This window comes from Rhea pennata, chromosome 5 (genome assembly GCF_028389875.1).
Source record: "Rhea pennata isolate bPtePen1 chromosome 5, bPtePen1.pri, whole genome shotgun sequence".
Taxonomy (NCBI): Eukaryota; Metazoa; Chordata; class Aves; order Rheiformes; family Rheidae; genus Rhea; species Rhea pennata.
The window spans coordinates 17589597-17604543 of NC_084667.1; the positions used below are offsets into that span (position 1 = coordinate 17589597).

General features: G+C 45.4%; 1 protein-coding gene across 2 annotated transcripts in view; it reads left to right on the forward strand.

Moving 5' to 3' along the window:
- LOC134141158 (transmembrane protein 263-like) overlaps window positions 1–14947 on the forward strand; it is a 204279-nt gene that overhangs the window by 183495 nt on the left and 5837 nt on the right. The gene's annotated exons all lie outside the window — the stretch shown is intronic.

Here is a 14947-nt window from a genome sequence, read left to right on the forward strand (position 1 = left end):
ATGATTAACCATGCTCTTCGAGCAGGGGAAAGTGAGGGGCAGGGGTATTGTATTTTGCTAGCTAAGCCGGCTCAGCCATGATTTGAATTATCTCCCAGAAAATTAAGTAGGTAATACAACAGCAAGTTGTTTAGCCTAAATCAACACTGAATCAACTCTAACTCCGCTTTTGCATGTCCTGCATTATAATTAAACCTGAAATTGAGATGCTGACCATACATGAGCCTGAAAGTTTGCAACTTGTGTTGAGATACTGAAATAGTGGACACCTTGTAAAGTTAGTCAGGATATGTGACATTTGTCTGTATTGTTACTGTTCTAATTGCTCAGAGGGAATGAGTATCTTAAAAGCTTATGGTGTTTTTTGTAGAGATCAGGTTCAGTTTTCCTAGCCAATTTTCAGTATTTCCAGACCTAACCACTGCGTTTTCTCTTCCTTCTGTTTATGGATGGAATGTTTGGTGTTCCTGAGGTATAAATCCAGAATCTATCATCTCAAGAAAAATAAACTTGCACAGGAGCTTCACTTTCCATGAAGACTCTCGATAGGTTGGGGATGCAGAGGAGGCAGGTGAAGTTAGGAGTGAGTGGACTTCAGTGCTGCTTGTACAGCAGTTCAATTGCTTTCCTAGCAATCAAGACTAATTGTATTGAATACCTAGAAGTGCTCCTCCATATGTGCCAGCTCTGTCAGTGCACTGGCTCCTGGGAAGCTCTGGAATGTAGAATCCAACGATCATCGGGGCTTGCCATGAGAATAAATTTGCAAGCAGACCGTTTTTGGCTCTTGCTGTAGTAGTTTCTGAAAAGAGTCCTTCTTTCTGTGTTTCCTCCACCTCCTTTTCAGAGACATGACCAATGTTTTCCACAAATGGAGAAGTTTACAGTTCCCCACACACCACAGTTCCTGCCAGAAATTTTGTTTTAGTTGCCACAGCAACAACTTAACAAATTTTTTTAAGCCCTGTTGCTGTCCGTGCTTCTACCCTGTTTGTTCTTCCTGTGCACTTCCCCGGCACCACACAAGGCTGCAAAGGCAGTGACTGAGAGCTCTAATAGCACCAGTAATGAATCCAATTATGGATATGTTAGTGCTTCTGCTGAGGATACATGAATAAGAACATCTGTGTGTAAGGATGAAAGAGTGTGTTTTTAAAGCTACATGAGTGGTCTGTTGGACTGGTCAGCCCCATCCCTATTGCCAAGCCCTGGTGGAAGACTGCAAATGAAGATTCAGCTGCTGTTCGGCTCCTTCCCAGACTGTGTAGGCCCACAGGCTCCCTGTGAGTCGTTACGTGGTCACTGGCTGATACCAGGAGTTGTGGCTGTTGACTTACAGGCAAGGCACCAGAAACATTTGTGTGTGCATGTTGCAGTTACACTTCAGATACTTCTGTGGGGAAGCTGGGCTCCAGTGTGTCTGCTAACAGGGTCTCTCTGTTGATGGCAGCCACATACACAACAAATAGTGCTCCACTTCCATTAGAGAAAGTTGCCATGTGTATAGGGTTATGAGGGATGTGGCTAGGAATGGACTGAGCAAGGCAGAAAAAGCAGAGATGCACTAGCAAATTTTTACTAGAAACGTTCTACATTTTGAGTGCTATTTCATCAGTAGAGGATACTCCTTATGTCATCTTCATACTGCCAGAAAACCAACTGCTTCCTCTGAATGTGATCCGATCTTTCTTCACTATCCAGAAACATCCATCCTCCCCCTTGCTGCAAGTGGCTGCCCTGCTGGCATGCATGGTGACAAACATATTGTGGTCTTCTGTTGTCCAGCAGTTGTTCGGGGGGGGGGGGGGGGGAGAGGAAGGATGCCATCTCTTGTTCTTGATGATCACCTTCCTTGTCTGTCTTTTCCTAGCTAACTCATAGAGGAGTAGGAAAGTAAATGTCTTTTGAGCAGTATGTAGCCAATTCAAGGGAGAGGAGAGGGGTCCTGGATGTCAGGTGTCCCAGTGCTGGCTCCTCCATGTTGGAAGGGAGTTGGAAGGACAGAGCATTTAAGCTGCAGAAGACCAGGCTGCTTTCACCAAGCAACTCCATTCCCTTCCTCTACTCTCTGTATGTCTGTGGTGGCAAGAGGAGATGATTACAATCTCTAAGACTGATTTCTTTGAGCACAGGCTTTATAGAGCTTGCAGTGGATGCCAGCTGAAAGCTGTTGTGGGGAGGAGGAGAGATCATGTTAATAAATTTTGTATTTTAATAAATCTTCTTCAGTTCATAGAAAACAAGTATAAACACCAACCAGGGCTGCTTGACACTCAAACCATCATTTATTGACTGCCTATAAAACTGTCACAGAATAGAGAGGTGTAGAAGGATATGAAGTGGTGGACAGTGAGGTCAAGCACCTGATGTCGTTGGGAACACCAAAATGGTGGTTCCTTAAAACCAGACTTTCATGCTTTATGGAGTAGGGGTGAATGAATCTCTCAGGAAAATTATTTTCGGTAAGATACCTAATTATCCTTGCGAGCCTGTGAGAGGAAGGCTGATGGTCTTCTATTCATTCAGAGGCCAAGAACTATGAAATAGAAATGGCATTAGCTTTTCTCTGAATGGGAACCTAAAGGTTTTTTATGAGTTTTTGGGGGCTGCTTTACAAATCAACCTGTGAGGACAAGTTTCCTTTTCCAGTAAACTGGAAAAGACTGACAATGTGTCTGTTATTGGACATAGATGTCCCCCTGAAATGTAAGAATTGTTCCTACTCACTAGGCTCTGGTTCCGAGTAACCTTTTTTTTCTGAAGTGAGAGTCATTTTCCTACCCAAAAGGCATTTCCAGTGTTGGCCTGCTTTGTTAACCTTTGGAAACACTGGTGTAGGAATTACAGTTTAAAAAAGAGATTCCTGAATGCAATTTTCAGAGCATGAGCTCATTTTACATATACATCTGCACACATGATCCAAGTCCCCAGAAGAGTTTAATGTAGTCTGCAAAGAAAGGTGTTCCTTTGTCATCTTCCAGACATCAGGGGATGCTGAGAAGAGAGTTAATGGAAGGAAAGTCGTGTTCTTACTCTAGCTGATAGCTCAAGGAAGCACTAGTGATGCTTTCCTCCCTGCACTTGGCCTCACCTCGCTGTGTTACAGGAGAGGCCATTTATGAGTCATTGGTCTGAGTTTCTAATAGCAGTAAAATGCTCTGAAGTTGGTCGACAGATAAGTTAACAACCAGTTTGTTAGAGTCCTAACATTTGATCACTTAGCCTTAGTTATTAACTGCAGGCAAGAACCAGTTTCTGAGAGATAATTGGGGTCATAAACAATAGCTATATAATGGAGATTGTGCCCTAGGAAAGGGACTAAACATATTCAACAGCAAGAAACTTACCGCCTTTGGATAGCATCCAGGTGCTGCCATCAGCCAGCTAGAGTTCAGGCAGCCAAGATGTTGCTGCAGGGGAAGAGAGGCCTTTAGTGCTCAGCAGACAGCATCTATCTGTGATCAGGATGCATCCTAGAAGGATATTGAATGCCACCGCAGGAGGCTTGATAAAACTTTTTAAGTAGAAATGTGAAAGGTGCAGATGGGAAGCCACATCTTTTTTTGTTTTAGTCCATTTCAGAAATAGGATTCAGGTGTGTTAAGTTCTGCAGCCTGGGTTAGAGTTGGTGGTATCAGCTGGATTTTCAAAGTTTAAGGTATTTGAGGGTCCAGAGCCCCATAAAATTGTGCTGGTAGTGAACAGGACTGCACCTGTCCAGCTGCAAGACTTTTACTTGAGCAGGTACATGCTGTGAACAGCGTGCATGACATGTGCGTGCAGACTCTCCTAGACTATTTGGGCTCTGCTGTAGTGTTATTGGAGAATTAAGATTTCCCTGCTTGAAATTCCTTAATACAGATTTGTTTTGTTGCTAGAAAAGAAGTCCAGAAAACCACCATTAACAGCTAGAAGTTTATTTAAGCAGGAAGGACTTCTGTCTGTACTTTCTAAAATGAAACCCATTTTCTGACTATTGAGCCCATTAGGAATCCTGCTGAGGACACATGGTGCACAGGGGTTCTCCAGGCCATGACAACATGTTTTCTTTCGGGTGGAGGGCCTGTTGGGACTGGAAGACAACTTGATGGGATTTCTGATGCAAGCATCAGCTTCTGATTAGATTTGTGTCACTCCATTCATTCCCTGTATGCATCTTATTGGAAACAAAGGGAAGAAGAAAAGGTGCAAATGAGTTTCTGTAGCAATTGCCGTAGCTAAGCCAGTGTGTGGCATGTTGGGATTTGGAGTTCCCGAAGGCTTCATTGTGTGTAGAGAAATAAGGGTAGCAGCAGTCTGCATGTGGAGCACAAGCTAAGCTGGGCACCATGGTGAGAAAGCTGAGAAGGTCCCAGACACACACACTCTGCAGCTCTGAAAGCATCCCTACATACTCCCTCATTTTTGGAGAAACCAACCATTCTGCCCTCCTTTTTCCTATGTATGCAGAGGTACAGAAGGGAATTGAGAATCATAGAATTGGTAAGGTTGGAAGGGACCTCTGGAGATCATCTAGTCCAATCTCCCTGCTCAAGCAGGGTCACCTACAGCCTGTTAGACAGGGTTGCATCCAGGCGGGCCTTGAATATTTCCAGAGAAGGAGACTCCACAACCTCTCTGGGCAACCTGGTCCGGTGCTCCGTCACTCTCACAGGGAAGAAATTCCCCCTCACGGTCAGGCAGAACTTCCTGTGCTTCAGTTTCTGCCCATTGCCTCTTGTCCTGTCGCATGGGACAACTGAAAAGAGTTTGTCCCCATCCCCTTGACACCCTCCCTTCAGGTACTTAGGAGTGTAGTAGTGTAGGTTCTACAGTAGGTGCAGTAGGTGTGTAGCTGAATTTTTCCACTGAGCCCTTTACTCTGACTGGAATATGAGGCTTTGTCTTAGCTTTGATTCAAAACAGGTAGATAGTAAAGAAGGGCAGTTATCCCACCAGAGGTGTCTCAGGTTCTACAGGCATTCAGCCTTCCCCAGCACATCACTGTCCCAGTCAGGCGTGCAGGAGGATTTTCTGCAGTTGGTAAAATGAATGAGAGGAGAAGTACTGGTCTCACATGAGATTTCTGCTGGGAGTATGGTTCACAAGGCTGAAGGGACTGAGTTGATGAAGGTCCTGTTGAGACTGGTGGGAGCTTGTTTGACTTCCCGTCTCCCATTACTGCAGAGATGTGTTGAAGACCAGAAAAACTAGAAGCAGCACACTGAAGGAATCTGGTCGTCAGCCTGCATGTACTATGATTCTGGTAGTTCATGTACTTCTGACACTCCTCTCTGCTGCCTGGAGAGACCAGGGTGTCCAGATAGCTAAAGGAGATGCCCAGAGCTGGAGTCAAGATTGATTCAGGAAACACCCCAGAAATGTCACAGGCTTCTCCCCTTCAGATAAAGATAGCCTCTTTATTACTACCTGGTAATGGGTGAAAGCAAGCTTAGATAAACCTCTGAACTGGGGCTGAGAGTATAAGGCTGAGCCTGTGGCTGCCCTAAGGAGGTGGGCAGAAGTGTGTATTATTCGTGATACTCCTGTGTATGAAGCACTAATCTCAGAGGGAGGCCTAAGTGTCTCTGAGAGCCAAACTAGACCCTACCTCCACGGCTGTCTTGCCACGGGGGCCAAAGAAGCCAGATTATCCGCAGCCCAGCTTGCAGCACCAGACAGAGCCCTTTACTAACCACTGAGAAGCTGAGGGCACACTGAACCCCTGCTGTGCAGGACTGAAATCTGCCCTGAAGAGCGTGAGAACATGAATATGGAAGAAAGTGAAAGAAACTGTCATGCTAGTGACTTCACCTTCCTAAGCAGCAGCCCTTTGTGCAGCAGAAAGGAGGAGGTTTGATGTCTCCTTGGACAGTGTTAGTGCTACCTTTAATTTATGCATTCAGGCTGTGATTTCAAGGCCACAGGTTCACCAGGAACATGGAAATGGGTAGGATTCGCTGTGTCACTTAGAAGCGACAGAGGCGAGGGGACGCACAAGAGGTTTGGGCGTATATACTGGGGTGTGATTTTGGTACTGGAAGAAATCTAACTGTCTCAGGAACAAATCAGCCCTGTCCTTCCCTTTCAGGCTGGCCATGGGGGAGGGAGGGTCTGTCTGTTCCTCTGTTTGCTCCCAGAGGCAGCGTACCCGCCCACTCATGCATGCAGCACTCTCCCCTTGACAGCTGAGATTCAGAATGAGGTTTTGAGACTAAGCTGTTGAACACCTACAACCAGCAGAGTAACGAAGACCCCTTCCTGCCTTTTGCTGGCGCACTGGGTGAAGTGTGAGCAGACAAACGTATTCCTGCCTCCCTTGCAAATGCCCAAGTCAGCTGTTTCTGTAGCACACAGCTTTTAGCTAAACTGTGTTGATATCCTTTGGATGGACATAAAGACTCCTGGATAGTCTCTGGGATGAATGGGTCATTTCTCTTTGCCAAAAATTTTCTTTCAGACCTTAGTTCAGTTAATATTTGTGGCTTAGTTTTTTGAGCTTCCATCTATTTTTTCTTCAGTTCCTTCATGTGTCTTTTGGGGGGGGAGAGAAGCACATAATCAAAAACAATGAGATATTTCTGGGCTTTTCACTGATGCCAGCCATCCTGGTGGAAAGCGTCAGCATACATTGCTCAGCTGCTGTAGGACTGGGAAGGGCAAGTGGCTGAACAGGATCTCCCCTGTTAGCAAGGCAGGAACTGCTTCTGACTTTACTGGGGGTATTCTTGGACAAATTCTTGGATATCTGAGCTGTAATATGCCTGAGTGACAATTGTGTGTTTCCATAAGCTAAAGAGAGGAAGCGTTTAAAAATTAGATGGCAGAGTACCCAAAATATTTGTGGCAGGTGATGGAAGAGCAGAGCAGACTTTCGATGTCTGATTGTGACAGCCTAATGCATTTCCCTGCAGGTTAGATGAGGCTGTTTCACTCCCATGCCCCTTCCCAGACCTACTGGGAGCAAAATCCTGTACCTTCTGATAAATTGTGAGGTAGCAGTATTGTCACAGGAAGGACTTGTAGCCTCACTAGACAGAGGAGGCTTAGCTAACTCTGCCTTTGTGTAAAGTCCACTGGGTAGCACTAGAGCATGGAAGAAAAGTCATTTCTTACATAAGCTTGGATTATGTTATTTACTCTCCATTGTTTGTAGGGGCCTCAGAGAACCGTGAAAATGACCTTTATTTCTCTATGGATTTTGTCCTTTTCATTTTACAAATATTGATTATTTTTTTCCACTGTGTCTTTATCAGAGCTGAATTAACAAGGCTGTTTAACAATAGCCTCCAATTCATTTGGGATCTTTTTGTGCCAGGTACTATTGCAAGCAACTGAAAGCAGCTCAGTGAAGAGTGTGCAACCGCTGTTACAAAACTGACGGGGTAAGCGATCTGCCCTGACAAGAGTTGAGCTATCATGGGTCAAGGACCAGGCTAAAAAAGATGGTCTCTTCAGCCTACGCAGAAATACGAGCAAGAATTGTTTGTAAGGAAGTAATATTTTAAAACTGAATGCTCTTCTCCCCAGACCATTAAGATTTGATGACACTGAAAATCACCGAGTTTGCTGCCACAGCTCCACTCACAGATCTCCAAATGAGATCAAGGATCCACAGTGCTAGGCCATAGGTATATTCACAGAAAGAAGCGCTTCGTGTCCCAGAGGTCTTATGATCCAAAATCTCACTGTAGTGGCAATGAGATGCCAATAGCAAGACGAGTGGCAGGAGCTATTGATAGAGCTCTGTATGCTCATTCTTGTCAGACTTTTAAGCAAGCCTCTTGACTGATTCAAGAGGTTGTAGCTGGAGCTGGAAATATAAATTGCAGGCAGACAGGGACACAAGATTCAACTAAACTAAGTCTGATGGTCATTTCGCTTGCTTTTAACACAACAGAGAGGAAAAGCAAAGCCTAGCTGCTGGCTGTCTCTTGCTGTTGATACTTGCCCTAATTCACAGTTGTGGTTTCTCATGCAGGACCTGGTGTGATTGGTGTGGGTGGGGAGGAAGCGGCTGCCATGCAGAATTCCCTGCAGCAAGTTGAAATCTGAAGCCTTTTAGGATCATCTCTCCACAGTGTGGGTGGCCTCACAACATCCAGTAGGTTTTTTAGTGATCTGTCTGACCAGTAGCAAAAGCCTGACCTTCTGCGTGTATTTCACATTGAGAAAAAGAGATGGAGACAGTGGTAGGTCCAGCTTGCTTTCTTCTTGAATGGGCAGTGCCACTTGTAGCTGTGCTCTAAGACTGTCCTGTGGGCTCGTCTGTCTTGCAACCTTTACCCTGTAGTGGGAGATGACATTTATTTCAAACAAGACAAGGGTCTCATTAAGCCAGCACTTGTACAAGCCCATAAAAAGGGAGAAGTCCTCAACCTTGAGCACTTACGATCTAAATCAGAGAATGGCAACCTTTTGAGGGCTTTGTGCTTGTGTGCACTTTTTTCACTTTCCAGTTAGCGGATACGTATGCCAGAGGGAGCTGGGAGAGTGTGTCTCAGAAGCACCGTGAGGCTGATCATTATTCCCCCGGCACTCTGGGCTCTGCAGAGCTGGGTGCTGCTCCTGGCCTGTGCGGGCCTCTTGGTTGCCGGCCACACAAGGGGCCCCACCGTGTCGTGTGGGCAGTTGCGCCATGCACAACTGACCCTGACTGAAACAGGGCAGGCAGATGAAGGGGAAAGAGGCAATATAGCCATTACTGAGGAGGTCAGCAGTAATGCTGAGAAGAGAAGTGGGCTTCCAAAGTCCTACTTGATCCATGTTCTTTCTGGTAGACAGTGCAGGCGGTGCTGCAATTCACTTGCATTTTTCTAGAGCTGGTGGAGCAGTATCTCCGGGTTGTGGATCATCCTGGTCTTTAGCATTAGAGACCATGTCTTGTCTATGCCACCAGAGTAGCTGAAGTACTGTAAACCTTCAGAGGAAATAAGGGATTAAGAATCAAAAGGGTCTCAGAGAATCCTGGTTGAAGAGGGACTTTATAGTTGCAATGGCCTATAAGGTATCGTAGAAGATTATTTATCCAGACCGAGAAAACATTCTTGCTCTGCAGAAGGGCAAAACAAAGGGACTGCCCCCCCCCCCGCCCCCAAGAATAAGAGTGAGAGCCATCTCAGGGCACATCTTAACTCTAATATTTAAAGCGCTTGGAAGGTGAGCAAATAAGTTTATATTCCTCCTCTGATTAATACCTATTCTTACAAAGCAAAGCAGTTTCTACAGAAGGAATAAAAAATGGCATACAGCTGCTGTGTGGACCATTTAGTAGGTGTGTGTGAGGCTGGGGAATGTCCTTGGGCTGACTCGAGGCTGGTTAAATGCCTTTAACCAGTGGCTTAGTAGCTGCTCTGAGGCCATCTCTCTGAATTCTCTTCCCAGTGGAAGTTTCAACAATACCAGCATGTCTTTGCAAAGAATTTCTATTTCCATGACGTGATGTTTCCCAGCAAAAAAAGATCTAGTCAGAAAATTCCCAGCGAACTCTAAGCACAGTACAGTCTTACACTTCCATAATCAGAGCTTAGACTGCTTCTCCCTGAAGGCTTGGGCGAGGAAAACAAGCCACTCCATATCACTGTTCGTTTACCCTCCTGAACCCTGTCTCTCAGTGCTTCGAGGTAGATGCTTCAGCAGTTAATAATGCTCCTGGGGCACATGCAAGGAACAATTAAAGCTCATTGTGCCAGTGAAGAGCCCTGGGGTGAGCTGGGTTTCAGAGACAGCTGCCCCCATTTTGCTGTGTGCAGCAGCCTCATAAGCAATCGCGTTGCAGCAAGAGGCAAGTACATATTGCTGATTGCAGGGCTTGGGAGTTAATGTATAAAACTCAAGGGCTAAACTCACTGTGGCATTTCTAGGCCTTTCGCTGGTGGCAGCTAACTTGGTTTGTAGCGTTCAGTGCCATGATAGTACAAGGCTGAGGAGAGCACAGCTCCCGAGCCTGTAGAACTGTTTCCAAACAGCTGCAGCATGAGAAGGATGGCAGGAACGAAACACAAGTGTTAAAGAAAAGGGGCTTTGCTGTCTTTAACACTTTTCTGTGACACTGTAGGATCTTGGATCCTAAAATGCCAGAAAGGACAGGAACAGAAGTTGCTTCACCTCAGACATTAATGCTGGCAACAACTGTCAATAGTAAAGGTCGGCTAACCCTTCTTCAGTGACATGTGAGAAGCTTGGGAGAAGGTAATGCTAGCCATTCTTTGGAGAAAGGCCCTTCTGGAAGGCCTGCGGCATGATTTCATTTGTGTCCAATGGTCAGAGCATGTCTCCTCAGTTGCTTGTGCAAGAAAAGAAATAGGTCATTCAAACTGAAAATCTTCACTATAGAATAAACTTAAGTAACTCCATAGCAGGCATCGGAGGAGGGGGGACACTTTTCTCTTGTCTTCGGGACTTGTTTTTAATCTGAAAACATCTTCTGGAGATAAATTGGAAGTTCTTGTGGGCATCTCTGCTAAGAATGTCAACAGGAATTTGTCAGTGCCAGTTGTGGTGATACAATTTCCCAGTTCAAAGCGTCGTGCCCACTGTACCTAATTAACCTTCACCACATCACAGCAATATAAGGAAATAGGGATCATTAACTTCAGCATCACTTTACAGAAGGAGAAGAGAGGCAGCAGTGCCAGCCCCATGCATTTCAAATTAAGGCAGGCTCAAAGGATTGCAAGGGTAGAAATATCAGTAATCTGTGTGGGGTTCTCAGTGCTTTAAGAGTGCACTTGAATCAAACTTTCAGGTTTTTCTCCAAGAAGTATCAGGACTGGAATCTTCTCTCCCATACAGTCTCTGTGACTCAGTGACCAAGGCTTTAAGAAAATCATACGTTCATAATCACAATGGTGCAAAGGCCTTAAAAGAGAGCATGACTTGCTCAGCTGCTTAAAAGTCAGCACCAAAGCTGGGACTAGAGTGTATAAGTAGCTGACCCTCCACCCCTTGCTTTTTCCTCCAGATAACACTGTCCTGTAGGTAAAGGAGTTTGCCTAAATCCACTACCTAACACTGCAGTGGTCAATTAATAGCTGTCAGAGGAAGATTTAGACTTAAACTAGCAATCTCATCCTTCCTCTCACTTCTGCTGCAGAATAAATTGATGACACTACTGCTTACATTTTGGTGTACTGAGTCAGCCCAGCTCCTTCTCCTGGGGCTTGACTGGGACAGAAATGTCCCAAATATGCAAAGCTACTCCCTGACACTGCTTTCCTGACTTCAGACTGTTCCTATAAGTTACTAGGAAAGAACAACTCATACAAATTCTTTTTAAAGTAAAGGATTCTCTTTGCCTGTTGTATCACCTACCAGCAGGTGCAATGGGGAAGAATATTGCCTGTTCCATTTATACTGGGCATCAGCATAGGGTATAGTTTTGTCTCACCAAATAAATAAAATGCAAAGGCCTGAGCAGTCACCATGACAGCTTTAAAAATTGTATCTGTTAGTTCTGACAAACTGATCTCACTGCTGCCCCAAGCCATAGATATTCTCAGTATGAGAAAGGATGGTTTTGTCTGGAGCACCAGCAGGTAGGATCCGTGTTCAGTGCAGAAATGAACTGCAGAAGGCTTCAGCTAAGGAGGAAAGTCTGTTGTGTGGAGGTGCTGACCTCAGAGCAGAGAATCAGCATACATACAGGAGTGCATTTTATTCATTTATTTTTTTTCTTCTTCTTCTATTCTACATTGACATGGGATGACATGAAGCTGAAGGGACCCTTGAAAAGGCCAGGCCTTGAAAATGGCTTGACAGATGGTGAAGGGCTTTCATGAGCAGCATGGGCTGCAGCAGGCTCGAGGGAGCAGAACTGTTCCCGTGCTCTGGCTGTGTGTCTGTCTCTCTGATTATTTTGTGTATTTCATCTCTGCTGTCAGTCTCTCCCTTAATCTGGGCTCCTCTGTGCCAACAAAATGCTTAGCTCACTCCATTATCTGAGAGACTAATTTGCACTGTAAATCCGATGCTTATCTTACATGACAGCTTACTATGGGGTTTATTGCAGTCCTGAAGACAAACTAACCAGGGACGGTTAGAGAGTCTTAGACACATTGTCTGCAGTAAAGAACAAATGTGACTTGTTTCAGCTTGCTGCCAAGGAAGGGCCTGGCTCCTAGTGGTTAGGGTTACAAGGGATTTGTCTTTTACTTACAAATCTAATCAAATCTGAGTTTTTTCTTTTTTCCCATGGTACAGGTTCTTTTCTGTGTTGGAGCCTTGAAGGTGCTCCTGGAACAGCCTCCCTCTTTCCTAGAGTCTGGTTGTCCATCTCTCCTCCCTGATAGTTGTGGCGTTTAAGGGCCACAAGAGTGGCTGAGACCAGGCGCAGGCTGCAGTGCTCACACTGACGCCCCAGTGCGCCACAGCGCTGTTGACTCTACCTAGCTTAATCAGAAAGAACCTTTGTCCTTGTCTACATTCATTAATATTTCCTCATGCTTTCTCCAATGTATTTTAGCTCTTTGCTGGCAGAGTAATATGTCCCCTCAATTTTGTCTGCAGTTGCCTTGCAGTTCCCACTAGTCCCTGGGCTATCCACCTGCAGGCATCTAGGTATCATCCAGGAGATTTATATGTTAGGATTATTCAGATGGCTCGGCAGCTCCAGTAGCCTCAAGTCAATAGAAATGTGGGCAGAGCTTTAAAGCCTCCTCAAAGAGAGGGGTCTGTGTAAACTCAGGCTCAGGTTTACCGGGGGAGAGCCAGGAAGATTATTGCAGCACTTGTACAGTTCATGATTCTGCAGCTGAGCACATGGTTAGGTATTTAATGCCCAGACTTCTGCATTGCAGTTTTCTAATGGAACAAGAAGGATCCTGCTTTCCCATACAGCAAAGGGGGAACATGAGACCCATGAGACTGCATCCCACTCATTTGGAGAACTAGTCTTAATTTTCTAGGGCTTCACTGACTAGAGGCTCACTTTGAATTCTGGTGGATTTCTAAATGCTCTCTGTTCTTCCTGCTCTTGGTCTGAAGACAAAACACTAAAATTGCTGAACTGAATAAGCTGTTTGCATCAAGTGTGGGGCTGGCAACTGAACTGGAAATGATGCCAGGAAGTCTCAGTAGCCACTAGGAAGAGGGGAAAATATTTAAAGAAGTTATTGAGGAATAGGCAAGCAATACATCATAGATGGGGTAGAATTGTAGCGACTCAGAGTATAATAGAAATCCTGTGCAGGCCCCTGTCAAACTCCATTTTTGCAACTCAGATTATTTGGAAAAATGTGGGAGTCTAATCAAAGGCTTATTCCAGTTCTTCAGAACTGGTGAACACCAGACAGTAACTCCTTACAGCAAGCAAAAGCTGTTGTCTAGCCTGGAGGAGGCTCAGGAGAAAACCTGTGACAACTCATTTTTTGAGTGAAAACTCAAAAATCTGCAGCATTTTAGAAAAATTGGGCACAAGAGGCCAATCTCCTAATGTAAACTCCTGTGTCTAAAAGTTAGTAATTTGAAAAGTTGTGTGGAATTCTAAAGACATCTTAAGTTGCTTTCTGAAAGGTCTGCAACATCGCCCTTTCCCACAGATGACACAGTGCAGCCTGGGAGTTCCTCCTCTGATCAGCTGGTCTTCAGTCTGCCTGAGCACTTGTGATAAAGGCAGCAGCTCCGATCTGTTTGGCAAGGTCACATTCTCCCTTCAGCCATGTGCGTCCAGAACCCTGGGGCACCCAGTGCATCCAAGGATAAAATCTGTGCCCTGCTGCTGCTGAGTGTTTTGTGTCATATTTCTGGTTGGCTTGTTTGAAAAAAAGGAGGGGGAGGACTTGTTTTCCAGGAGCACTTAGAGACCCTACTGTGTTATGTGTCATATGGACAACAGGAAGACAGTGTCTGCTCAAAAGAATTCACAGTATAGTTTGGCAGAAGTACAGTAAATGGAGGATGTGATGAAAGATACAGGGTGAGACATGTTAGTAACACTAAAAGGAACATGTTTGCGAAGACTGAGTAGGTCTGACATCTCCATCAACCAGGGTGTGTGGCATGCTAAGGCCTTGCGACTTGATTAGCTATTCAGTCTGCTTTCCAGCACTCCCAAGCCCTTTGCTTGCTAGCAAAGGAAATCCAGTGCCTAAATCAATGCTCTAATGTGCATGGAAATGAAAGTGGGTGGAGATATCAAAGAGGGTTTTCCAGGTCGAATTTTCTGTTGCTTGAGATATTATTTACGATGAAAGAAAGATGCAGCTGATTAGCTGGCAGTGAGCAGATAAATAAGGTGGCTTTCTTTAAAGGAGCAGTGAGCTTTAGCGAAAGGATGGTGAGTCTGAGAGTGTCTAAGAAGACCTATAAAGAGCAAGTGCATTCAGCTAGCAGCTCTTGACTGTCTGCAATTAGCTGTATTGAGCCTGTTCATTCACTTGGATTAGTGGTTAGTCCATTTGTACAGTCCAGCCTGGGCAGGCACTGGAACAGGGTTGCAGTGCCTCAGCTGAGGTATCTCAGTCTTTGGTCCTAGTAACAGATACCTGACCTGGTTCCTGCACCTGCTCTGGGGAACGAGTGAGCACAGGAGAGCCCAGTGCAGAGCAGCTCATTTCTTAGGGCGCTGATGGAGCCTCAGCAGTGCTCTGCTCTGAGAGAGTGACTAGAGCTGGCCGGATCCCTGGCCTGGGCACTCTACAGAGACATCATCATGCCACGATATTATGCAGGCTTTCAGAAAGCCACTTTCATTTGTGCCATTTCCCCACTTCTCAGGAACTGGGGCACACATCCCAACAGAAGTCCTCCTGCCGCATTAACACTGTGCAGAGTCTTCTGAGTAGGGAATGTGTTAGAAAGGATGCTGCTACTCCAGGGCTTCTGTCTTCCCAGCTGGTGCCTGCTTTTTTTCCTGCCAGGATTGCTTTGTCGTATTTCTGCAATTGTTAGTAACTCATCTCGTGTGTGGAACTGGCAGTGAATCAGAAGCCAGAGTGTCCAAAATGTCTCACCCCAGTAAAAGAACAGC